The sequence below is a fragment of the Antechinus flavipes genome, chromosome 1, assembly GCF_016432865.1.
Source record: "Antechinus flavipes isolate AdamAnt ecotype Samford, QLD, Australia chromosome 1, AdamAnt_v2, whole genome shotgun sequence".
In the NCBI taxonomy this organism is placed as follows: Eukaryota; Metazoa; Chordata; class Mammalia; order Dasyuromorphia; family Dasyuridae; genus Antechinus; species Antechinus flavipes.
The window spans coordinates 559,244,984-559,272,130 of record NC_067398.1 but is presented as its reverse complement, the minus strand read 5'-3'; positions in this window follow the sequence as shown (position 1 = coordinate 559,272,130).

Sequence of the window (27,147 nt, the reverse complement as noted above, 5' to 3'; positions counted from 1 at the left end):
AGCCTAAGGCTGGACAGGAAAACCTGAGAATGATGATTTTTAAGCGTCTCTTGACTAGGAACATATAGAAACATGCTGGGATCCCCATTAGTAATTGTAATGACACTAATTAAGAAATTATCAGGGTGAGATCCTTGGCTGAAAAATACTGACACTTAACATTGATTGTTTTATCAAAATGATTCAGGATGAATGAACAGCACTTTAGGTAAGAACAAGCCTGAATTATTCAGAAAACCTACAGCAAGGAGTGGTCATTTCTGTCGTGTCTGGTTGTTACTAATAGCTAATATTTTTAATAACATTTACTAAGTGTCAGGCATTATGCTAAGCTTTTTACATTTTATTTGACTCTTTTACCTTGGGAAGTAGATGCTATTTTCATCCCCATTTTACAGATGAGGAAACTGAGACGATTAAGATTAAGTGACTTGTCTAAGTTTTCTCAGTAAGTGTCTAAGGGCAGATTTGAATCCTTCCTGTCTCCTGATCAGGTATTCTATCCACTGTGTCATCTAGCTACTAGTTAGGGAAATGGTATAACTTTAAAAAAAAAACTTTTAAAAGTGAGAAAAGGATCCAAATATGTAGTTTACTACCCTGAATTAGCGAGTGAAAAGAGGTCCCCAACCCAATAAAGTAAAGTACAGGTTCCCCCACTCCACCCCTTCCTGCTCTGAGCCCTTAGCTTCCATGTTTTCTTGGGTTTGAGTGATTTAGGAACCTATTCTTAATGAATTGGAGGCTAATTGAGGATATTTGAAGCTGGGGAAGAATGGTGAGTTGAAGAGTAATTACTATTTTATAGTCCTTTTGTATGGCACCTTCTATTCTCCAAATCTCCATCCCTCTGCCACCCACAAAGCAAACAGCCTTTGATCAAATTACAAGAGACCCATATTAAACTTCCAATTGGACCACTGACTAATTCTGCTCAACCAATGAACAAGTCATTTTCTGGGCCTCGGTTTGCTTATAAACTAAATAAAGATTTAAATAGGCCATCTCTAAGGAGCATTCTAGTGCTAATAATAATAATTGGTAGAAGACAGAAAACCCCTATCCTGGGAATCAGGAGTACCAGGATTCAAGTCTAGGTTCTAACATCTACTAGCCGTATGATCCTGGTCAATTAACCTTCTTAGGTCCCTAGACAATTCTCTAAAATTCTAAGTTATATGTATTAGTCTACCTGCCATCTGGGGGTGGGAGTGGGGGGAAGGAGGAGGAAAATTGGAACAAAAGGTTTGGTAATTGGCAATGCTGTAAAATTACCCATGCATATAACTTGTAAATAAAAAGCTATTTAAAAAAAAAAGAAGAAGAAGAAAGAAAGAAAAGAAAATTCTAAGTTATATGTGAACCTTTTTATGAACAGAAAGAATTTCCAAAACTAGATCAGGAAGCAAAAAAAGTATGCAATTATCATAGATTACTAAAAATCTGACACTGCGCGAACACAGTACTCATTTCATAAACCTAAAGTTCTGCAGAATATTACATTTTTTATTAATGCTTTCTATTTTCTCATCATTCATTTTTCAATATATTTTCCCCAAGTTCAATTCTCAATGAGCTTGCCCTTAAAACAAAGACTACAAGAGAAAAAGAAAAAAAATGCCATAAAACCAATTAACACATCTATACAACTGGACCTAACCCTATATGCAACTTTCCTTTCAGGAGGTGAGTGGCTCTGAGTTGTCTAAGGTTTTGTCATTATAGGACAAGCTGTATCAAGGTGGACAACTTTTGCGTACCAGACTTGCAAAAGACTGAATGATATTTGAAGACCAACTTCGTTAAGTATGGAGAAATCATCAGCACATGGGTCATCACCTAACTTACCACTTTACCCTTTGTTTATTCTCCATTATGGTCAAAGTAGTCTACTAACTATCCCCACACATGACATTCTATCGTCTATCTCTAGAAAACACCTCATCCCCACTCTAGCTCTACCATAAAAAGAGGAAGATTGATTTTTCTCAACTCTTCACAAGATAAATTTAGTTATTAAATATATATTTTGACTATGTAATCAGTTAAGTGATTTGTCCAGGGTCAAACAATTTAGTTATTATAATTATGGGGTACTTAGTTTCTTTTTCTTATTTTTTTGCTTATATTTTTGTAGTCATGGTATATATTATTTCTCTAATTTTTCTTACTTTAATTGGCATTAGTTCATATACATCTTCCCACACTTTTCTGAATTCTTTATCTTCATGATTCATTATGGCAAAATAATTTATGATATGTTCAAGTGCAGATGATATTGCTATGCTGTTGTTCATTCGGATATGTCTGATTTTTCATGATCCCATGAACCACTGTCAATGGAATATTCTTGGCAAAGATACCAGAATGTTTTGTATTTCCTACTCCAAAGGCAAAAAGAAGTTAGGTGACTTCCCCACAGTCATACAACTAGTAAGTATGTGAGGCTGAATTTGAACTCAGGCCTTCCAAACTCCATTGCTCTATCCATCGAGCTACTTAGTTGCCCCTGACAGCACTATACTAAATATTTTATATCATGACCATTTAAGGGTAAGCAATTACCCCATAATCTCTATTAAATAACACAATAATGTCTGTGACTGGCATGATGGTGCTCTTGAGCATGAGGCTCTTTATGACTAGTTTATCAAGATGCTCTAGGACTTTGCCTATTCAAAGTCCAAGAAGGTAACTCTATGGAATTTCAAAACTCATTTTTCTACACCCTATAGCTTTGCAGTGAATTCTTCCAACTGCAAGTTGTTCTATATTTACCTGGACCTATTGTGTTCTCAGGACCCACTATTTACATGATAGATGAATAATTTCGAACAAAATAGGTACTTCCTAGATAATCAATTATTGTTCAACTTTCAACCCAACTCCTCCCAACAAAAAAAAAAAAAAAAAAAAAGTTTATATAATTATAAATTTAGAGCTGAAATTTCCTAGTCTTACAAATTATTTCATAAAAAAAGAAAATCAAGGACAAAGAAATAAATTAACTTACTCAATCACATAAGAAAATGCCAAGACGTTTTTGGCTTAAGATTCTTTTTCTCTCCTTCCCCATCTCAGTAAATAATTAGAAGAGATGAGTAAAGTTGTATGTGTATACTGAACAGCAAATATGGAGGATGACAGAAACACTTGCCTGACCTGCAGGGATTATGGGATTTGTAGATTTTTCCAGTGACAAATATCAACTACTTCAAAGTTTTCTATGACAACATATCTTGAAGTAGAAGTAACCCCTGAGATCACAAAGATCATGTAAAGCAGGATCTACCAAGGTAAACATGTTTTAGCAAAAGAGTGAGTCTGATGTCTGAAGTCCAGGCTAACCAAAGACAAAGAAGTCATCATCATTTGGATCATCACCTATTTTCTCAATCTTATTTCAATTTAATACACTTTGTTCACTCTTCCTTCCAGTCAAACTGGCTGTTCTCCATTCATGACATTCCATCTTCTGCCTCCATGCTCCTCAGTGTCTAGAAATCGCTTCCCCCTCACTTGCATGTCTCAGGATTCCATTTTCCTTCATAGTTGAGATATCTCCTCCTACATGACTACATGAGGCTCTAATCTTGTTCAGTAGTCCAGTCCCTCTTAAAGTACTTCATATTATTTGATATTGCTCTGAGACAACAATTCCAACTTCCAAATACACAAAAGAGTCTCCCACAAACATGCAGAAAGTCCGGGAAAAGGTATGTTCAAATTTAGAGAGTACATATGGAAAAAAAGGTAATTCTCACTTTTCTCTAGGGGTTTTACTAGAATTTTTTTTTTTCACTTAAGATCATTCCAGTTTCTCAGATTATGGTATTTAAAGTTGACTCCCTAGGGTTTGACCAAGTATCCTCAGTCAATGCAAATATGCTTCCTATGCAATGTGATTCCAGTTGATCCAACTTAGTTTTTTCACTTAGTCTAAAGTCTTTAATTTTTTTTTTAAGATATGTTCTCAATCCATTAAGATATATAAATAGGGTACAATTTACTATAAATGGGGTAGTTGACTGATTATTCCATGGAACCCTATCCTTACACATATAATTTACTTTTACTTTTCTCAGTAAATGTTGTATATTCATTCCTCCACGTAAGAAAAATGTAAGCTCCTTGAAGGCAGATACTGTCTGTTTTTTCCCTTTGTGTTTTTATTACTTACCACTGTGTCATATATAATAGGCACTTTTTTAAATGTTTGATGGTTGATTAAATGGAGTTTTCATATTATAGCTAAGTAAACATGACTTTAGTTTCTGGCAAACTTCTAGAATATATTATGAAATGGATCATAATTAAACATCTCAAAAAGGAAGCAGTAATCACAGAGCATGAAGAATCCAAAGAAAAGGATAGGTAAATGTGTCAGAGAGGCAACATGGTATCATGGGTAGAGTGTTTGATTTAGAGTCAGAAAAAGCTGGAATATAAGAACTAGAAGGGCCTTGAAGATAAGCTAGACCAATGTTAAAGGTTCATATGGTTCAAATAAAATTGTGTATCAAGTTTTATTTCTATGAAAAAAACCCTGATCAAAAAAGGGAAAATAGTAGAGAGCTTTTGAGTGAGAACTAGTGGATAGAAAAAAATAGAAGCAAAAATATAGTGTAATTACATTGCAGCCCACCCAGACAGAAAGAGGAAATGGATAATGAGTTCCAGAAACAGATCACATATAAGCATGCTATAACAGTAATAGTAATAGAGGGCTTTTAGTGATAGAGGACTTTGACAATTAAAGAATACTCCTGCTGGATATCTTTGTAAAAGCAGAGTAGTTAACAGATTCTGACTTCTCCTTGATGAGGATTTAATTCATTAAAAAACAAAGTGGTGGAGGCAACTACCTTTTTAGAAATTCTTCTGAACCACAAAGGGGAACTAGTTGTGACGTAAAAAATGATGGGAACCTTGTGGGAAGTGACTGCTTCAACTTAGAGTTCATCAAAGAAAAAAAAGGGAAATCCAAAAATAAGCTAACATTCATTCAAAGTATTCAGGAAAATTATATCAGTGGCCTAAAATTCTATATGGGAAATTAGCTCAAAAGAAAGTGAGTGCTCTTAAGAATGAAATTCTGATAATAGCAATTATTCCAAGCAGAAAGAAAAGAAGGAATTTCATAAAGGAATGGATATGAAAATACAAAGAAATCATCAACCAACATATATATAATATTATATGTTTATAAAACATATAATCATCAACCAACAAATATATGTATAAGATTATATGTTTATAAAACATATAATCTTATACATATATTTGTTGGTTGATGATTTCTTTGTGTGTTTATATATATGTATGTATATATACATATATATAATGTATGTGCTTATATACACATATATATGTATGTATGTACATGATTATATCCATCAAAATGGAGAAATTCCTTCCATTAACTATTGGATGAAGGTAAGTGATGGGACATAGAGTCTTCCTAGTAATTAGATGGTTGAGGATTAGTCATACTACTTATTATCTGTTAAGATAAACTGGTCCCACTCTTCTGAGACTCAACTCTGGAAGATTCTCTAAGCTATTCAAGCTAATCATCCTCTCTTTTGCATCTCTACCAAAGGAAAGCAAGGTTTGGGGGGATGGAAGGAGGGATATCTCTCCTCACCAACCAGAAGCAGTCATGTCTACTTGCAGCAGAATCACAAGGCTATTGGTAACCTGTGCTTGCATACTATTTTCTGAACATCAATATTTTAGGTCAGGAAGATGGTATTCTGAATTTCCTAGATAGTATAACTAGAATCAAGACTTCTAAAAGAGTAAGGAGATTTCTGGGGCAGAACCAATTTTGAGAATTGCCTTAAGGGGAACTGCAGGTTTTTTATTTCAAGAATTTCAGCTTTCCTGCTGCATCTTGGTCCTCAGAAAAGGAAAAAGATAGTTCATGTGGGAAAGTGTCCCACTTGAAACTAAAAGGCAGAAAAGCTCCAGCTTTTTGTAAAAGAGTACCACAGTACCATTATAAAGGATTTCAGTTAAGCCAACAGTTGAAATCATAGCCAAGTCATATGTGACACATGGAATAGAAGCCATAAGAGCAAGCAAGGGGATTAACATAAAGACACAACACTAGCTCTCTAGCACTAATGGCATGAGTTGCCCACTTTTTATGTAGTTTAACTACTGCTCCAGTTATGAGCCTTGACCACATGCATTCCCTACACCTGACTCCCCCTTATTCCCTATTGATAGTTGTATTTGTGGTACAGTATTCCCCATATTTATGGGCAAGGTGTCTTATTGCTACTTTTCCTTATGTCATTTCAGTAAATAGCTTTGCTTTGAGCTAATTACATTTTGGGGCTATTAAGTGGCTACTAGTAGCTATAATTTAAGGGTAATAAATCATAGATTACCTTGTACTTTGAATGACTGTCTTCTTGGGAAGGAAAACCTTGGGCCACATGGGGCCCACGATATTCCCACCTGAGTCAGATTAAAATAACAAAATCAGTAAAAATACGGTAAAGCATAGGTAATAACTAAGCCAATATGTAGCCCACAGGGATCTTGATATTACTGACCTGTTTCTATTTGAATTTGACACTATTATTCTAAGGAACATACCCTAATAGTGTGGGGATGGGGGAAGAGTGTCCTAGGATGCTATATATTATACAATAAGTAGTAACTGAGGATATAACAAGGGATTGTCCAATAAGAACCTGGTCCTCAGCCAACATATCATGCTTTTACCTGTCCTGTCCATTTATACTCAAGAGGAGCTCTTTTGCTAGGATGCTGGGCCTTAACTGGATGTGCTTTTAAATAGCCAACCTGATCTCTCTTTTCTTGCAGTAACCAAGGGGAGACATGGTATAAATCTCTGAATAAATAAAGAGGACTCAGGCTTTTATTTTCCCACCTGGGCTATGGGCCCATGAGCTCACGACCCTGCTGCTGCTGCTTTTGTTTCTGCTCAATCTATTTTTCTACTCTTCTTAGGTGAATCAAAACTGGAAATCCTTGCAATTTTATGAGCTTCAGAAGGTTGGAAGACCACACTAGAATGATCTGAGCACAAAGCCTTATGAGACTCCAACAATCTGCTTGAAGAATGATCTTCCAGAAGACCAGGAACTTGGAACGGGACCAGAGTTTGCCCAGAGTTGAGTTTGATAAGATGCCAGGCACCTGCCTGACCCAGGGTGGTTGCCTCGGTAGGGAGGCTGGACTCTGCAATAAGGGGCTGCCTTGAACAACAGCTTCGCTGCATTTGGCTGGGCAGGACAGCTTGGCTGCTCCTAGTTTTTCTTCTGAGGGAAAACTTCAGTCTAGGAAATACGAGGGGGAAAAATTAACAACTGAAGCCCAAGATAAGTAAGAAGATGATAAGGGAGCATTTCCAGGCCCAGATATATTGGACAAGTTGTATTCCAAGTTACTGAAACAACAGGCTGAGTATGAGTACTGAGTCACCGTCCATCATGTTTGAAAAACTTGGAGGACTGAGAGAATTACTCCAGTAATCAGACAATCTGTCAATAAATATTAATTGAGACTTGAAAGAAGCCAGGGAAGCTGGGATATAAAGAGGAATAAGGAGAAAATTCTAGAAATGAGGGACAGTCAACGAAAAATCCCCAGAGTGGAGAGATAGGGAGATCTTGTTCAAGGAAAAGCCAGTGGACTTATACTGGCAATGGACAAATTTCACTCTGATTTTCAAAAAAGGAAAAGAAAATTCATTCTTCAAGAATGAATTCTCTTCTGTCAAAGTTTTTAGAATGTATCCTTATGGGGATGGTTTGTTAGAAAGGGAAGTGGAGACCACTAAGAACAAGCATGAGTTCATCAAGAATAAGTCATGCCAGATTAACCTCATTTCCTTTTTTGATAAGGTTACTGACTAATTCATTGGGAGGGGATGCTTTATAGTTGGAATACATTTGATATGGGTCAAAATGGATAGATTTTAAACTGGTTGAATGACTTTATCCAAATTCCTTTTGGAAAGGGAAACGGTGACAAAAACAAACTAGTTTTTGTTATGTTTTGTCTTTTCTTGATTTTTTTAAAATCTCAAATATTATTCATGTTTGAATTGAATCAAAAAATTTTTTTAATTGAATCAAAATCAAAACCTAGAGGATGGTCTCTAATGAAATGCCACTGGGCTTTACCCTGTTGTGTTCAATATTTTTACCAATAATTTGAATAATGGCACAAATGATATCTTGAACCACACTATCTGTGGATAGTGTAAGACTGAGAAAGATAGCTAAATGTTGCATATCAAAATCAGAATCCAAAAATAATTTCAATCAGTTAAACTTATAGGTCATATTATAAATAATTTTAATAGATTAAAATGGTGAACCATAAGCTAAAACCAAATAGAGATGTACAATCCTACACTTGAGTTCAGAACAACAACTCCAGAAATACAAAATGAGGAACACATAGCCAGTTTGTCAGTTACTCAGCAAGTATTTATTAAACACTTATTTTGTGCCAGGCACTGTGCTAAGTGCTGGGGATACAAAGAAAGATAAAAATGCTCACCCTTGTGCTTAAGGAGGTCACAGTCTAAATGAAGGGGACAACATGCAAACAACTATGCACAAATAAGATATATACCAAATAAATTGGAGATTCTCTGGAGTGAGGAGAGGCACTAGGATTGAGACAATGGAGAAAGGCTTCTTGAAGAGGGTGAAAGTTTAGCTGGGACTTGACAGAAGAGATAGAAAGGAGGATGAAGAGAGATGCATGGATGAGGGACAGCCAGTGAAATTGCTGTCTCAGGAGATGTGGCATTGTATTTACGGTACAAGAAAACCAGTGTCATTGCATTGCACAGTACATTTATGAAAAAAAAAAAAAAAAAGATCTGGGAATCTAAGTGGGAATCTGAGTTGAATTGGTATAGTAGAAAAGAAGTGAATTGATTTTATTTCATTAGTATAAAGAAAGTGGCCATTAATAGGGAGGTAATGTTTCTATTCTCCTCTGCCCTGATCATATCACACCAAAAACACCAATGTTTTCAGTTCTGAACATCCCATTTAAATAGAATGGTGAATGGATTGGATTAATGGAAAGAGAAACGAAGACCATCCTATGCAAAGATCACCTGAAGAAACTGGGATCAATTCAGAGAAAAAGAACCAAGGGAAGCTAAGAAGATTAGCTTCAAGTGTCTGAAAGGACTTCATATGAGAGAGAGATAAGACTTGTTCTGATTAAGAGCAAAATTAGGGTCAGTGGGTGACATTTGCAGAAAAGGTTTAAGTTTGATGTAAAGAAAAACTCCCTAACAGCTAGAGAAGTCCAAAAATAGAATGGTAGAATTTCCATAATTCTCTCATTTGGAAAAAAAATTAATTCTTTTCATTAGACACTTTCTAGGAAAGGATGATGGTTCCTGTGGAGCATTGTAGAAGAGAATCCTCTTTCAGGTACAGGACAGAATCCTAAAATTCTGTTACCAAGCTATGGTTGCCTACCTCATCAATCAAATTATATTTTCTAAAGGTATGTACAGAAGAGGGAAGCAAGTCCACATACGTGTAAGGATGAACCCAAACAATTGGAGCCAGTACTAGACAAATGTTGAGAAAGAGATTTAGGATCTATGACTAGTAGCTATCAGTCCAAACTAGTAGTACGAAAGCATCTTGGAATGCTGTGTGTGGGTGTGGCTGTGGGGTGGGTGGATGGGTGGGAATAACCCCAAACCCAGAAACCACCAAAGGGCCAAAGAAAAACTGAAAGGAACATTCCTTAGCAAAGGTGATTTGGAGGTGACATTGCAATTAAGTGAGATCTATGACACTGCCTTTGTTAAGTCCAGTACAAAAGCAATTAGGTTCCTGTATCTTTCTGTGCAAGGTTTATTCTGATCTCAGCAGCCAGAACCTTTACCCCCAAAGCAAAAGGCACAGATACCAGAGTATAGAGATAAAGGGATATAAGTAACTCGTCATCCTTCCCGTGTTGGGAGGTCGGGTAGCAGGACCCAGGGCCTCACCAGTCATCACACTCATAAAAGTGCAAAAATAAATCTTTAAGAGACCATTCACTTAATACTACTACCTAGTCACAGTGAGATGTCCCTCCCTTGAAAGCTCAGTCCAGATGGTGTTTATCAAGGAAGATAGGAAGAAGGAGCAGCAGTGTTTATTCGGAGGAGGCAAAAGATCTTTTGTCACCGTTTATTGACCACTCCTGACATATTCACTGACCTGTGTGCATTTAATCATTTTGTTGAATGGACATTAGAAAATTTTGTTGAAAAATATTTCCCCAAGAGTATATATAGTCCCTGTTTTCAGGGCCTCAGTCAAACAAAGGGCTAATCTTTATAAAATGCTACACAAACATTTTTATTTTTTACCACTTCGGTTCTACAAACATTTGCTAGTAGTAGTAAGAGCAAAGATTTGGATCACAAGGCTAGGAAGAAGAGTACAAAGATAGCTCCTCCACATAGGTTATAATCTAAAGAGAGAGGTGTGATGGGTACACAAATAACTGGTTTTAGAGGGTGACAATCAGAGACATAGGGGAGAGAGAGACCCATGCTGCATAACAATTGTGATTTTTGAAAGAAAAAGTGTAGGGAAAAGTGGAGGCAGAATGGAAAGCTGCGAGGGGTGGGCCTCTGAAGTAGAGGAGGTGTGTTAGGAAGCTGGAGAGAATTGGAGCCAGGAAGTAACACCTCAACTGAGCTGGAGTGGGACTGGTTCTCACACCCCTGATCTAAAGCACTGATTTGCAAGTGAATTACAGCTCATTAGAGTTTAAAGGAGCTTTGACATCTCCAGGAAAAAAAAAAAAAAGAAAAAGAAAAAGAAAAGGGAAGTGATTTGTCCAAGAACATGTTGCTGGTCAGTCAGTGACTTAGCCCAGTTTTTCTACCTATGCAGTCTAAAGTCTGCTCTTTCTACTGAATCGCATTATGGAATTTATGAAAGAAAGAAAGAAAGAAAGAGAGAGAGAGAGAGAGAGAGAGAAGAAAGAAAGAAAGAAAGAAAGAAAGAAAGAAAGAAAGAAAAAAGAAAGAAAGAAAGAAAGAAAGAAAGAAAGAAAGAAAGAAAGAAAGAAAGAAAGAAAGAAAGAAAGAAAGAAAGAAAGAAAAGTTGTGGTTATAAGACACTACAACTGACTGATTTAATCATGTGAGTCAAACAGCTGTCCTATTCAATGGGGAGTTGGAGATCAATCGCAGTGAGACGGGTTGCTAGACTGAATTTACCAAATGGTTGAAGTGATTCAATGGCTACATTCATAGACTAGGTCTTCTATAACAGAACTTGGAATTAGAAATGTGAACTCTGATAATACTAAGATAATTCCTAGATTGAATTTCCTATGGAAAATTCAGTTAAATTCAAGAAGCCTTTATCAAAAATGTGGAGATTATCTGCAAGGCTGTAAGTGTTAGACGCTAGGAATAAAACCACCAGAAGAAAAACAAAACCTTCCTAAAGGAGTTGACATTCTATTGGAAGGGAAATTCATTGTTTTGTTTTGCTTTGTTTTCCCCTCAACAGAGATGACTGAATCATGGAGAAATGGATGTTGCTAGATGTGTTGGCTATTCAATGAACTCATGATGTCCAGAGATTTTGAGAATTCAGTCTGAGTAGCACTTTCTACAACACTGTACACTTTTTGGAGAGGATGAGTGGATAGATCTCTAGGCCTGGAGTCTGGCCTTGAATCTTGCCTGAGATACTTCCTAGCATGTGACTTCAGCCAAATTATTTGGCCTCTGTTTGCCTCAGTTTCCTCAAGTATAAAATAGGAATAATAACAGAATTGATGGGAGATTCAAAGGAGACAGTTTGTAAAGCACTTAGCACAGTGCTTGTCACATAGCAGGTGATATGTAAAATTCTTCTTCCTTCATCTATGTCCTACTGACCAGAAGATATGGGCCTTGAATGAATTGCTAAGTATGTAGCTCTGAGTTGGAACTGGAATGACCATCAAGTAGCCTTGGGAGTTTTTGTCTCTTGGTAGAGATTTATTTTTATGAGTTACTATAACATGTTTTAAGTATTCATTAAAGCATACATATAGGTTCTTTATTTTATAAGCATTTCTTTTGTGGTACAGGAAATAGTTGTTTAATACTTGATCCTATTTTATACCCTGGTTATTTTCAAAGGTTCAAGAATTCTTTAAGGGATACTGCTAATTTCTTTAAGGAGGAACCTGGTTGGTTGTTGTCCTTTGTTCTTGAAGAGGACCAAAATGACATCACTATGTTGGAGTTAAGTGTGGCTGATGTGGTTGATCAGACCAATACAAGGTCAGCATGCTCTGCCACAGGTCGGACACAAATATTCCACATGAACATTTGGGGTAGCTTCTCAAATTTTATGCACATCATGTTTTTTTCTGGGATAATTCAATTCTGCTTTGCGAAGAGCACAGCATTTTCTCTGAGAGGGTACACCATGCTGGGCAGTTCTATGCCAGTGTCTCCCATGTCATACAATCGATTCTAAAGTTCTTGAGACCTGAGAGTGTCCTGGTATCTCTTTTTCTGACCATCGTATAAGTGTTTATCCTGTGTGAGTTCTCCAAAAAATAATCTTTTTGGCACACGTACATATGGGATTCAAATAATATGGCCAGGTCAATGGGGCTGTGCTCTCTGCAGTCAAGTTGGAATGCGTGGCAGTTTAATTCAAAAAGGGATTTCAATGTCTGGTATCTTATCCAGCCAGGTATCTTCAGAATCTTCCTAAGACAAAAAAAAAAAAAAAAAGAAAGAAAGAAAGAAAAACACAAAAACACACAAAAAACACTCAAGGAAGAACCTATATATGAGCTATACCTAAACTCTATAAGCAAGATTTTCCTTTGAATGGGGGAAGTTTTATTCAGTTCTACAACCATTTGCTAGCAGTAGTAAGAGCAAAGTGTCAGACTGCAAGATTAGAAACAATAGGTACAAAGTTAGTTCCTCCACATAAGTTATAATCTAAAGGGGGAGAAACAAGGCTCTTAAAGAGCCCAGTAATACAAAAAAGTTTGATCCTTTCCCTTTGGACCAAGACTTCCCTTGGGTTATGAACCTAGCCAAAGGACTTTGGGGAGAATAGTATGTACCCATCCAGATCACAGAATCTCTCATATTATCTCTTGGTCCCTGGAGCTGAGGAAGGGAGTGGTGGTAAGAAGGATTAACAAATAAGCTTACAAAGTACCTGCCAAGCTAAAAACAACTATCACAGAATCACTGTTGAGTTACCTATGTTCAGGAAAAGATGCCTAAAGCAGAAGAGACTGCCCAGGACCCCTCTTAGCACCTGCCACAGCTGTCTGAGGTAAAGGGGAAGAAGAAGGGAGAAATCCCATCCCCCAACCCCCTTCACTGGAAGTCCCAGAGAGCACTGGTATGCTTGAATGCTTGAAGAGAGTTAGAGAAAGGAAAGTCATGGGGGAAGGGAAGCAATTTTTTTCTTTTAAGCCTCCTGGACAAACTCAACCTCCTTAGAGAACAGTCATCCTTAGCAAAGCTTTTCCTCCTCCTCAATCCCATCACAAGGACCAATAAACCAATCAGGGGACTCTGGCTGTACTTGCTCTTTCTATTTGTCAGCAGAAGTAATTAGCCCATGGTCAGCATCCTCCTCCTCATCCCCACTCAAGAGGAACGAGGGACAGAGTCTCTGGTCCTTCATGCCTTTTGGAAACAGGCCAGAGTATAAAAGTGCATCCCTGTAGAGCACATGCTTCATGGTCTTGCCTCTTAAATAAAAGCTAACCAAGGGGCCTTTTAAAGAGATACCATAAAACGCTATTAAATAACAGGGCACAGAATGATAGAAGCTTAACCTGCCACTAATTATTTTAACTTACTGGATGCTTATGGAATGGCCCCTCCTTGGAAAGAAATTGTTCTATGCCAAAGCACCATCTATGGCTTCTACTCAACTATTAAATGGCTGAGCTCTGTGTAAGATAGTAATCTTGAATCTCTAGATCTGTAAAAGAGAATACTTACCACTTTATTCCCCCGTGGTCTATATTTTTCTAGATATTCTATTTTCTAGGAATTTTCTAAGAATTTGAAATACCAATAGACTATAGCTATTGCTCAAGAGCACAGTCGGGCCTGGAATCAAGAAAACTCAGCTTCATAAGTTCAAATCTGTCCTCAGACACTGACTAGCTGTGTTACCTTAGGCAAGTCACTTAATTCTGTGTGCCTCAGTTTCCTCATCTATAAAATGAGCTGGAGAGGGGAATGACAAACAGTTTCAATATTCTTTCTAAGAAAACCCCAAATGTTGGACATAGCTGACTGGTAACAACAGGGAACGGGAAAGAAGAATAAATCAGGGAAAATGTGAGTTCTCTGCAGAAAGAAGCTAGCTGGGTCACAATTTGAGAATCCTCTATAGGGAAGAGAAAATGATAATTCCATCATTTCCTGCTCTTCATTCTTTTTGCATTCCCTTCTTCCCAACTTCAACTGCTAACTCCCTCTCTCTTTCATGCCTAAGAATTTCTCTCTTGCGTCACAGAGGGACAATTACAGGATCACAAGATTTATAGCTGGAAGGGGCCACAGAGGCCACTCAGTCCAATCAACCCCCTCTTATTTTACAGGCCCTCATCCTTGCTCTAGTTTGGTTTTACTCCTTTCCCAATCTTAATCCTATAGTTAATGTAATGTTATACTACCTTCTACTTTGAGGGCCTGAACTAGGAAGATAGCTATGTGAGCAGAGAAGGGAATGTGAGCAAGAGATATGTAGATAGAAACAAGAAGACTTAGCAAATAACTGGATGTCCCAAGAGCATTTGTAGGTTAAAAAGTGGAGGACAAATAGATGAAAAAGGTAGAAAATCTGTCGGCATTTTTATAACAATCAGGATTAATCATTGGGGCAGCTAAGTGGTACACAGCTTTGCCAAAAAAATCCCAACTGGGGTCAGGAAGAGTTGAACACAATCGAACAACTACATTCATCATCATCTATAAGATTAGAATGACTATATTTACCCTCTCACACCTCAGTCTCTTTTGTACTCTGTGAGGAAATGAAAATGGTAGTAAAGAAAATTGGGAAGCACATCTGTCCAGACCAAGTATTCACAAAAGAGATACATGCTACAGGTAGCATCATTTTCAAAGCATCAAGGGCTTTTTTCCCCAAATATGTGAAAGAGAGAAACAGGGAAGGTATTATTAAGCACCTGCCATGGACCGTTGTATGGAGTGCTCAAGAAGGACTAGGATTTTTGGTTGTGAGAGCTTGCCAAGTCCTTTTCAAAGCTGCTCGTCCACTTTCACTTTACTCTCACCTGTGCAGCAGCCGTGCCATGGTAAAACTGTCTTGATAGATGAGCTAAACCACGTTAAGGGTAACCAACAGGTCTCAAACCCATAGGAGAGTTAAGGGGATGTCTGCTCCAAGCATAAGAAGACTTCTCCAAGTGGAATAGGAAATGAGAATAATCGGTTCCAATTACCATGAAAGCCCCTAAAAGCAGGGGCTGTGGAGCACTTAGAGCTCAGTCCGACATCCAAAAAGCCAAGGCATCCTGGGCCACTAACAGTTTTCCTGACTTTTTCCCTGCTCCTGGACTCTGGAAGAGAGAGTGAAGATAAAAACTTTGTACAACTCTGGCTTACTTTTAAATCCAATTCACCCTTTTTTTTTTTTAATTTTTTTTATTTTTTATTTAATGATTACTTTATAATGACAACATTATTCCTTGCACTCGTTTCTTTTCCGATTTTTTTCCCCCTCCCTCCCTCTACCCCCTCCCCTAGATGGCAAGCAGTCCTTTATATGTTGAATATGTTGCAGTATATCCTAGATACAATATATGTTTGCAGAACCGAACAGTTCTCTTGTTGCATAGGGAGAATTGGATTCAGAAGGTATAAATAACCCGGGAAGAAAAACTAAAATGCAGATAGTTCACATTTGTTTCCCAGTGTTCGTTCTTTGGGTGTAGCTGCTTATGTCCGTCATTTATCATCCAATTCACCCTTAAATCAAGACATCACCCTGTCCTTGATCTACTTCTAAAACAAAGGACAACAACTAAGGGCTTAATAAATATTATTTCTAAAGATATTGAACAATTAGAGAAATTTACAAGAATTTCATCTGGTCCTAAAAAAAAATTTTGGTGTTTGAAAGAACATAGCAGCATGTACATAGTACTTTAAGCAACTAGATGACAGAAATTCTAACTGTTGGACTTGGAATCAAGAAGATCTGAATTCAAATCTAGCCTCAGACCCTCACTAGTTGTATGAACCTGGGTAAGTCACTCAATACTGTTTGCCTTTATTCACTGGAGAAGAAAATCACAAAAAATTGTGCATAGCTGAATAATGGATGACTTAAAGATTGCAAAGTGCTATACAAATACTACTGTATTTTATTTTGTTTATCCCAAATCTTTATATATATATAAAGCCAGTCATGTAGTGAGAGGAGGACAAGAAGAAGAACAACACACTAATAGTTCTTCATTGTTAAAAGATGGAGAAAGAAGAAAACCTCCATGTTGGACTTAGGGAAGAAGAATTATTTAGAATAAGCCTTGCAAAGATAGATTTGCAAAGGGAGTATCTGAACTGATGAGATTACCCATTCATTCTTTCATATGCAAAAACAGGTGTGTCCACTGCCCTGCAAAAATGGATTGTTGGTAAATAAATCAAGTAAAGATATGAAGATTATCTGTCCTAGAGAAAACACTAAACTCAGATTAAGTTCTTAAGGAAGACTAATATTTAGGTTGTGACTTTGTCGATTCTAACCAAGTGACATTATGAAAATTATTTGATTTCTCCATCAACAAAGATTTATTAAGCACTCACTATATATCAGGCACCAAAGTTTGAGGATACAAAGAAAAACAAAACAAAATAAAATCCCTGTTCTCAAGAAAATCATCATTTAATGGGGGAAATAATATGCAAACAATTATTTTATCTAGACATACATATGTACATACACATACACACATACTTATATATTCATGCATGTATTATATACATATGTGTACATGTGTTACATCTACCTATAATGTTATATATACACACTTATGTTACATATGCACATATATTACATATACATATACTATATTCATATATTATATAGACATGTATTATTTCTCTATATGTATAGATACACACATTTTATATATACACATAGATTATATATATACACAGATTATATATATTATTTCTCCATACAGATATATCATATGCATATACATATACATTATATATAACACATTTTATATGTATACAACATATATATGTATACAACATATGTATATACACATATATAAATGCATATACACATACATTTATACATAGATAGAAGGTACAATTTTAATTGTGATTCTAAAGAAGCCAGAAAAGTCAGGAGGCAGATATGAGAACGGGGAGAATTACAGGCATGAAGAACAGCCAGTGAAAATGTTCAGAATTGGAAGATGGAGTGCTATATTCAAATAAAGGAGATCACTGTCATTGATGTACATGGAATTAAGTGAAAGTAGATTAAGCAGTAGGAAAGGAATAAGTTACAAAAGATTTTAAAAGGAAATGGCGTCAAGAGACATAAGGAGATAAGGAAGGGTTTGGAAAAGATGCTCTGTGAATGGAATAGTGAATCATTTAGAGAGATATAAAAGAAATGTTATATATGATTATATAACAAATTTAATGCTGAACCCAGTCAGCACAATTTCATTATTATCTTCAGTTTTATCTGGTAGTATGTTAATAGGAATAAAGATAGTAGATAATGAAATTGGGGATTGGCTGGATAAGTTCACCCACAAGACAAGAGAGCAAAGGATAGTATAGAGATGGACTAGTTCACACAGGGTTCAAGATGAGAAAGGGAGGAGAATGTAACCAGTGCTAGGATGATTACCTGGGAAAGAACTGAGGATGGAAGGATTGGAGGTTAAGGACAAGAACAGGTTTAGTAGTTAGATGGCAGAAGGAAAGACAAAATGATCACAAATTATATGATTAGACAAAGGAATTTCAGAATTCATGAATATATAAGTAGAAACCTTCTGGGGGACAGAAAGATCAAGAATATCTTGAAGGTGACATCTACCCTAATTGTGTGGACCAGAGGATCAAATGGGTTAATGTGTATAAATAATTTTTGTATTGGTAAAGCACCATGTAAAAAGGGATAAAGGCTGGACTCCTTCACTGGGTGGCCAATTTACAGGCAAGGGCTTCCCTCTATCAAAGATGATTAGGACCTTTCTCTAAAACCAAGAGCCCTGGGGCCCAGAGAGATTTAAGTGATTTGCTCAGATTGACTCAAACACAGCCAGTATGTGTCAGAGAAAGGACTTGAACACTGTTCTTCTTGACTTTGAAGCAACACCATCTTTCTTCCTTTTTAATAATATCTGTTAATATTTACTGAATTTCACTGATGTTGAACTGAAACTTTATCTCTTCCTCAGTGCCTAGGCTTTCTTTTTGTAAAATGAATCTGTGATCTCGTTGGTTTAGGGAACTCTCAGGCAAAGAACTCTATCCATCATGGAGGTTGGAAACTTCTCAGCAATTTAGAGTTGCCTCTGAGGGATTACCTAAATTACTCAGTGTCACAGAGCCAATAAGTGTAAGAGGCAAGTTTTCCTAGAACAAAAGCCAGCTCCCCATCTACTATGTTCCCCTACTTCTTTTCAGAAGGTTTTTAATATATATATATATATATATATATATATATATATATATATATATAATATATATATATATTTTGTATTCTTCTCCCAGCCACCAGCTTTTTTACTAGTCTTTGCTACCAAATATGTATACTGGGAGCTCTGAAAGAGTCATCACCATCACATTTGCCTCTCAGGGAAGACAAGGTCACCAAGTGACCCCCAGCAATGGCAGCAATGGTGTCCCAGAACCAAACTGCTCACATAGAAATTTATTAACGATTACTAACCATTCTTCCCTATTTGACAAATAGACAGGAATTCCACAGATTCTTTACTCCAAACAGCCCAGATGGTAACTGTTCTCATCTAGGACCTGTATTTCACACTCAGTGATGTTTTTTAATTGCAGAATTATCAACATCATTTAATTTCTAAATACATTGTAGGTGGTACTTGTTTTGAAACTGCTAACAATAAATCACAGCCAAGTGAGAACTGTTGTGATAATAAAATAATTCACACATAGGTGGATTCAACACCTTGGTAAATGGCTACAAGGTAATTGAAGCCAGAAGTATCTGATAATATCTAATATTAATATGAACTTATTTAGAGCCATTAACAAAACACTCAATGTGGCATTTTAAAGAGGAAGTCATCTATTTTTAAGATTAGGCTTTTTAATGGTCTAGACCTGTGATTTCATTTATAGAGAACTCTCAGTGAAGAAACTCCCTCTACTAACTATTTTGCAATTTATAATTTTAGTTGCCTGGAGATCTGAAATATTAAGTGACATGCCCAGGGTTACACAGGCAATATGTATCTGAAGCAAGGGGCCAGCTTGTTATCCACTATTCAATGCCGCTTAATTAGCATTTAAAGGAAAGCTATTTAACAAAGTGGGGAGATGAAGAGATGTAGGTAAGAGAACTAGGATCACAGAAGAAGACCAATGACTTGTGATGATGAAATCCAGCTGATAAAATCTAACAAGGATGATGGATGGGTGAAATGGAAGGCTTCAAAGCCTAGGGATCTGAGAGTTATCAACATAAACATAGACATTATAGAGGATGATGGAAGAAGAAAAGGTAGAGAGGAAGAATGTAAGCCAGGTACTTTTCATTTAGAAAGATGGAAATGGGTACTTTTAAGCAATAGTGGTGATCATTTAAAGAGGGAGTTATTGGTGAATAGCACGAACTGCAAAATGTTGAAAATCATAGAGAAAAAAGTCAAGAAATAGAACTGGGAAAGAGGAGAATGACCCAGTCTATCTTGATCACTGGATTGGAAAAACATTTTAAAAGGTGAGACTAAGCTGAGGGTGCTATAGCTGAGAGCAGTAAGGTTCCCACGGTGACTGAGCTGAAGGTAGGATCTTCCTGGATCTGGTTCATTTTCCCCTAGTCAGTCACAAGCTATCACAATTGGTACAGCCAATCACAACCTCCAAGCCCCATCACACCCTTGATAGAGGATAAAAAAGAAAGATGGTTTTGTGATTTGATTGATAATCAGGTTCTCCCTGATAAGGAAATTCTCCTACCAAAGCAAATCACTGACATGACTCATTTAAAATGCTAGAAAACAAACCTGTCTTAGCCTGGGGTGAGGTGTGGCAATAGGTCGTAACATTTTATAGTAGTTTAAGAGTTGAAAAATACTTGCCTCACAACAGCTCTATGGGATATTTAGTACAAGTGTAATCATCATTTCTCTTTATACCACAATGAACTTTAAAAAAAGAGTATTAAGAAAGGAAGGAAGAAGAGGAAAAGAAAGAGGAGGAAGGAAGAGAGAAAAAGGAAAGGAGGAAGGAAAGAACAAAGGAAGGGAGGAAGAAATGAAGGAAGGAAAGAAAGAAGGAAGAGGAGGAAGGAAAAAGGGACAAAGGAAGGAAGGGAGGGAAGGAGGGTGAGAGAGAAGGAGGGAAGGAGGGAAGGAGGCAGGAAGAGAAGAAAGAAGGAAATACAGGACCCTCCTAAGGGGAAGTCATTCTCAAATTGCAGTCTAGTGTCTGCTCTCCATTTTGTAGGTCTTAGAGACAGGAATACTTCAGATAGTTTTCAATGAAGTTTCATGGTTTATAGCTAATTAAAGAGTCACTGTCACATCTCTCTTTTCCACAGGTCCCTTCATCCCTTTTGCTTTGATTTTGGATTTCTCCTTCACATTCAGATAATAAAACATTGCATCTTTTGTTCCTTCCTTTTTGTTTTGATTAAGCTATGTTCAGAGTAAGAAGACAATGAAAGAAATATTTTCATATTTGGGACAAATAGTGTAAAGTTAATAGACCACTAAGAGAATGCAAACTACCCAAATATTGATTTTTCCCCATCTTTCGTAACACTTCCTTTGATGTATTGTTCTGTAAGAAATGACCAACAGAATGATTTCAGAGAAATCTGGAGAGACTTACATGAATTGATGCTAAGTGAAATGAGCAGAACCAGAAGATCATTATACAGGGCAACAACAAAATTATACGACATTCAATTCTGATGAACGTGGCTCTCTTCAACAATGAGATGATTCAAACTAGTTTCAATTGTTTAATAATGAAGGAAGTCAGCTACACCCAGAATGAGAACTATGGGAAATGAGTGTGAACTCCAACATAGCATTTCCACTCTTTCTATTATGGTTTGCTTGCATTTTTGTTTTCCTTTTTGGGGTTTTTCTTTCTTTCTATCTGATTTTTCTTGTGCAGCAAGATAACTATATAAATATGTATACATATATTGGATTTAACATATACTTTAACATATTTAACAATGTGCTGCCTGTTTAGTTTCATGTCACAACTTGGACAATATCCTCATTCCTCTCTAGGGGTCCTCAAACTTTTTAAATAGGGGGCCAGTTCACTGTTCCTCAGACTGTTGGAGGGACGGACTATAGAAAAACAAAAACTTTGTTTTGTGGGCCTTTAAATAAAGAAACTTCATAGCTCTGGGTGAGGGGGATAATTGTTCTCAGCTGCCTCATCTGGCCCGGGGGCCGTAGTCTGAGGACCCCTGCTTGTACTCTGAACTTTCTCTACCATTTTCCAGTTCTTCCACCTGAAATCTCACCCTAGCTCAGAAATTTCCATAGTTGAAGTAACCTCCACTTGTATCCTATCCCTCTAATTGGAAGGCTACTCCTGGTACTTGCATTTCAGGATGGCCCCCATGTCCTATCTCATACCTCTCCTGACTGCACTCCAAACTTGTATCAGTCCATTACCCTTTTTTTTCCATTTCTTGTTTATGTATTATCTTCCCCATATTCAAATGTAAATTATGGTATTTGGAACATTGTAAGCACTTAAATAATAGTTGACTGACTGATTTTTTTTATCCACTTTGCTTTTCCAGTATGAATCATTTTTCCATTATCAAAAATATTCAGTGAACTGCCCTTGTAAGACACTTGTAAATAGACTATGTGGTCATCTTGGGAAAGGAAAATCAAGAGAACTTTTTCAGCAACAGATAATTTTTCCATCCTTGGGACCTTTCTGATTACACCAATGAGAACTTTGGATGAATATGTTTAACAACTAAATTGATATCAGTGCTCTTCAGGACATTGAATTTAGTTATTCCTGAGTCAACCCTATCAAGAAGTCTTTTTTTTTTTTTTTTTTTGGCATATATCTGAAGGTTCCTTGTGAAGAGAATCTTCAAAACTGTATTTTGTTTTGCCAAGTTAAAAAATTTTTTTTTTTTTTGCCCTGAAAGAACTTATAGTTTAATGAAAATTTAACCTTGGTAGTAAATTTAACCTTCCATTAAACCTAAGGCTGTTTCTGCAACTGCACTTCTATTGGTTGCTTCTAATTCTCTCTTAAAATAAATAATAAAATATGCACAAACATTAAAAAAAAATCAGCAATTGAATTCATTATGTTAAAAAAAAGCATATTGAACAAAGTTGAAACTAAAATAGATTTAATTAAAAGAAAAAATAAGGAAACTATAGTATATGTCAGCCATATTAATCAAATTTGTTTCTATACTACTTAAAATAACTAGATAGTATAAGGTAGGAATATTACTATGGGTAGGAAATGATGAGTTGGTAATATAGAAAATTATGTAAAAACTTAGACTTATGAAGGAATATGTTATCTACTTTCAGAGAAATAGAGAACAAACAAATGTAGTATGGTCTTATATAAATGCAAATGAATGTATATGTGTATATGTTTACAAATATCTATGTATATGCATTTATATATGTTTATATGTCTGTGCATATGTACATATACACATATCTCCATGTTTAATAATATCCATTACATTGTTAATTAAATTATGTTAGTTAATTTTATTAATTAATTCTTGGGGGAGGGAGAGGTAAGAGGGGAAAAAAATTGGAGGCCTGTTCACATATAATTAGTTTATAAGCTCACAGTCATTACAGGGTAAGATTATTATGAATACACAAATTAAAACTAAAGGGCATATGAAAATAGATGTTACCTGTATTCAGAGAAAGAACTGACAAATAGAAGAATATATAGAATTATTTTACGTGTGTGTGTGTGTGTGTGTGTGTGTGTGTGTGTGTATACACGCATGTATGTTTGTAGCCAGCTGGGGAAAGAAGGAAGAAAAAAAGGGGGAAAAGAAATTTAAATGATAACTTTGTTGTATATTTTGAGGAAATAGATAGTCGTATATGGTAGATTTGTAGATTTATGTTCAATCATCTTTTTTATTGTACTATTAAGGAAATGCTTATCTTGTTCTGTGGATTGAAAATAAATTTTTAAAAAACTGCCTGAAATTGCCCTTCCCTTTCCTTCTGTGCCCTATCACAGTGCTATGTCATTCCTCCATCTATTGGCTACCCCTTACAGACTGTCTTTCTAAAAATGATTTTTTTCCTACATCAAAACTGATTATTTTGATTATTATTTTTAAAAATCAGAATTTACCTGAATAAAAATTGAGGGGGTAAGGGGTGGGACAGAATAGAAGGATGCAATATAATTTTCCCTGACACTACACCTACTAAGACACAAAAGATCCCTAAACATGCATATATCTCCTTTAAAATTCAAATCAATTGCTACACTTTGCTGAAGTCAATAAAGAGATCATTAATAGGAGTCACTTGAATAATTCTTGCTGTTGGAAGATTTCCTCAATTAAAATTCTTTATTCAGGTAATATAAAAGATTACACTACTGACAACCCTCTCTTCTTTTATTCATAAAAATTCTTAATTGTGGTCCTGTGACTGGAATTACTTGAGTTAAAATCAAATCAAATACATACTAATTAAATGTCTGATAAATGAAAAACATAGTGCTTTGGGCTAGGTAGAAGTAACACCACCTCCCTCTAAACCACTGGTCCTACTTCCAATCTAAACATCAAACCAACATTCAGAGAAACAACACCTTTTTTAAAAATTCTTTAAATCAATTTTTTTCAGTTCTCAGTTAATTTCCTTTTTATTTAGCCATTTAAGATATTTAGAGTAGCAAAACCCATTACAAATATGTATTGTCTTGTAAAATAAATCCCTGCATTAGTCATGTTTGAAAGAAAGCCAAGAAAGAAAAAAAGAAAAAGAGAGAGAGGAAGGGAAGGAAGAAGGAAAGAAGAAAGGAAGGAAAAGGGGAGAGAAAGAAAGAGGGAAGAAGGGAAGGAAGAGAGGAAGGCAGGAAGGAAGGAAGGAAGGAAGGAAGGAAAAGAGGAAGACAGGAAAGGAGGGAGGAAGGGAGGAAAAAAATAAGGAAGGGAAGGAGGAAAATATGGGAAAGCAATTCCTATAGAAAAAAGGATAACTAATGCCACCAAATACCACCATCAGCCATAAGGCAAGCTCAAATAGGAGAGACAGGAGGTAGCATTTTCCAGGCAAATCAAACCACAACAACCACCTTGACCACGCAGTCCAAAGACTCTGATAGAGATAGCCCAGGACCCTGAACTCAAGACTCTTGGGAATAACAGTGCTTCTATTGCAATAACCACAGGCATCAACCTAGAAAGTCATGCCTATGGAGATACAATTTGGCAAGTGACTCTTGCAGGTGTTATAACTGTACTAACTAGAGACCCAGAAAAGAAAGCTCTTGCCACCAAAGTCCTTGGCACTGTCAAATGGTTCAATATCAAAAACTGATAGGATTTTATCAGTAAAAATGACATGAAAAAGAGAGGCAGTACCATCCAGTTTGCCAGTGGATCTTAAAGATCATGGGACTTTTTAAAAATGTTAAACATGGTAGAAATACATGATAAATCCAATATATGCACACATATTTATACCATTATCTTGCTACATAAGAAAAATCAAATCAAAAAGAAAAAAATGAGAAAGAAAATAAAATGCAACAAACAACAAAAAAGAGAGAAAATCATACGTTGTGATCCATATTCAGTTCCCACAGTCCTCTCTCTGGGTGTAGATGGCTCTCTTCATCATAAGATCATTGGAACTGGTCTGAATCATCTCATTGTACAGAAGAGCCATGGCTATCAGAATCGATCATCTTATAATCTTGTTGTTGCTATGTATGATGATCTCCTGGTTCTGCTCATTACTCTTAGCATCAGTTCATGTAGGTCTCTCTAAGACTCTTTGTATTCATCCTGATGGATCATTTTTCATAGAACAATAATATTCCATAACATTCATATACCACAATTTACTCAGCCATTCTCCAATTGATGGACATCCTTTCATTTTCCAGCTTCTAGCCACTACAAACAGGGCTGCCACAAACATTTTGGCACATACAGGTCCCTTTCCTTTCTTTAGTATCTCTTTGGGATATAAGCCCAGTAGAAACATTGCTGGGTCAGAGGGTATGCACAGTTTGATAATTTTTGAGCATAGTTCCAAATTGCTCTCCAGAATGGCTGGATGTGTTCACAATTCCACCAACAATGTATCAGTGTCCCAGTTTTTCCACATCCCCTCCAACATTCCTCATCTTTTTCTGTCATCTTAGCCAATCTGAGAAGTGCATAGTGGTACCTCAGAGCTGTCTTAATTTGCATGTCTCTGATCAATAGAGATTTAGAGCACTTTTTAATGACTTGAAATGGTTTCAACTTCTTCATCTGAAAATTGTCTGTTCATATCCTTTGACCATTTATCAATTGAAGAGTGACTTGAATTTTTATAAATATGAGTCAATTCTCCATATATTTTAGAAATGAGGCTTTTACGAGGTTGTCCACTATCACCGTTACTATTCAATATTGTATTAGAAATGCTAGCTTTGGCAATAAGAGTTGAGAAAGAGATTAAAGGAATAAAAATAGGCAATGAGGAAACCAAATTATCACTCTTTGCAGATGATATGATGATATATTTAGAGAACCCCAGAGATTCTACTAAAAAGTTATTAGAAACAATCCACACCCTTAGCAAAGTTTCAGGATACAAAATAAACCCACATAAGTCATCAGCATTCTTATATATCACTAATAAAACCCAACATTTAGAGTTACAAAGAGAAATTCCATTTAAAGTAACTACTGATTGTATAAAATATTTAGGAATCTATCTGCCAAGGGAAAATCAGAAACTTTATGAGCAAAACTACAAAACACTTTCCACACAAATTAAGTCAGATCTAACCAACTGGAAAAATATTAAATGCTCTTGGATTGGGCGAGCAAATATAATAAAGATGACCATACTACCTAAACTAATCTATTTATTTAGCGCTATACCAATCAGACTCCCAAAAAACTATTTTGATGACCTAGAAAAAATAACAATAAAGTTCCTATGGAAAAACAAAAGATCAAGAATTTCAAGGGAATTAATGAAAAAAAAATCAAATGAAGGTGGCCTAGCTGTACCAGATCTAAAATTATATTATAAAGCAGCAGTTACTAAAACCATCTGGTATTGGCTAAGAAATAGACTAGTTGATCAATGGAATAGGTTAAGTTCAAAGGACAAAACAGCCGATAATTTTAATAATCTAGTGTTTGACAAACCCCAAGACCCCAGTTTTTGGGATAAGAACGCATTATTTGACAAAAATTGCTGGAAAAATTGGAAATTAGCATGGCAGAAACTAGGCATTGGCCCACACTTAACACCGTACACAAAGATAAGGTCAAAATGGGTTCATGACCTAAGCATAAAGAATGAGATTATAAATAAATTGGAAGAGAAATGAGGCTTTTATCAGAACCCTTAAATGTAAAAATGTTTTCCCAGTTGATAGCTTCCCTTCTAATTTTGTCAGTATTATCTATTTTGTGTTCAATAATGATCTCTAGCTCTTCCTTGGTCACAAATTCCTTCCTTCACAAATATGAAAAGTAAACTATCTTATATTCTTCTAATTTGCTTATAACATAAACTCTTTATGTCTAAATCATAAACCCATTTCAATCTTATCTTGGTATTCAGTGTTAGATTTGGGTCAATGCTTAGTTTCTGCCACACTAGTTTCCAATTTTCCCACCAGTTTTTGTCAAATAG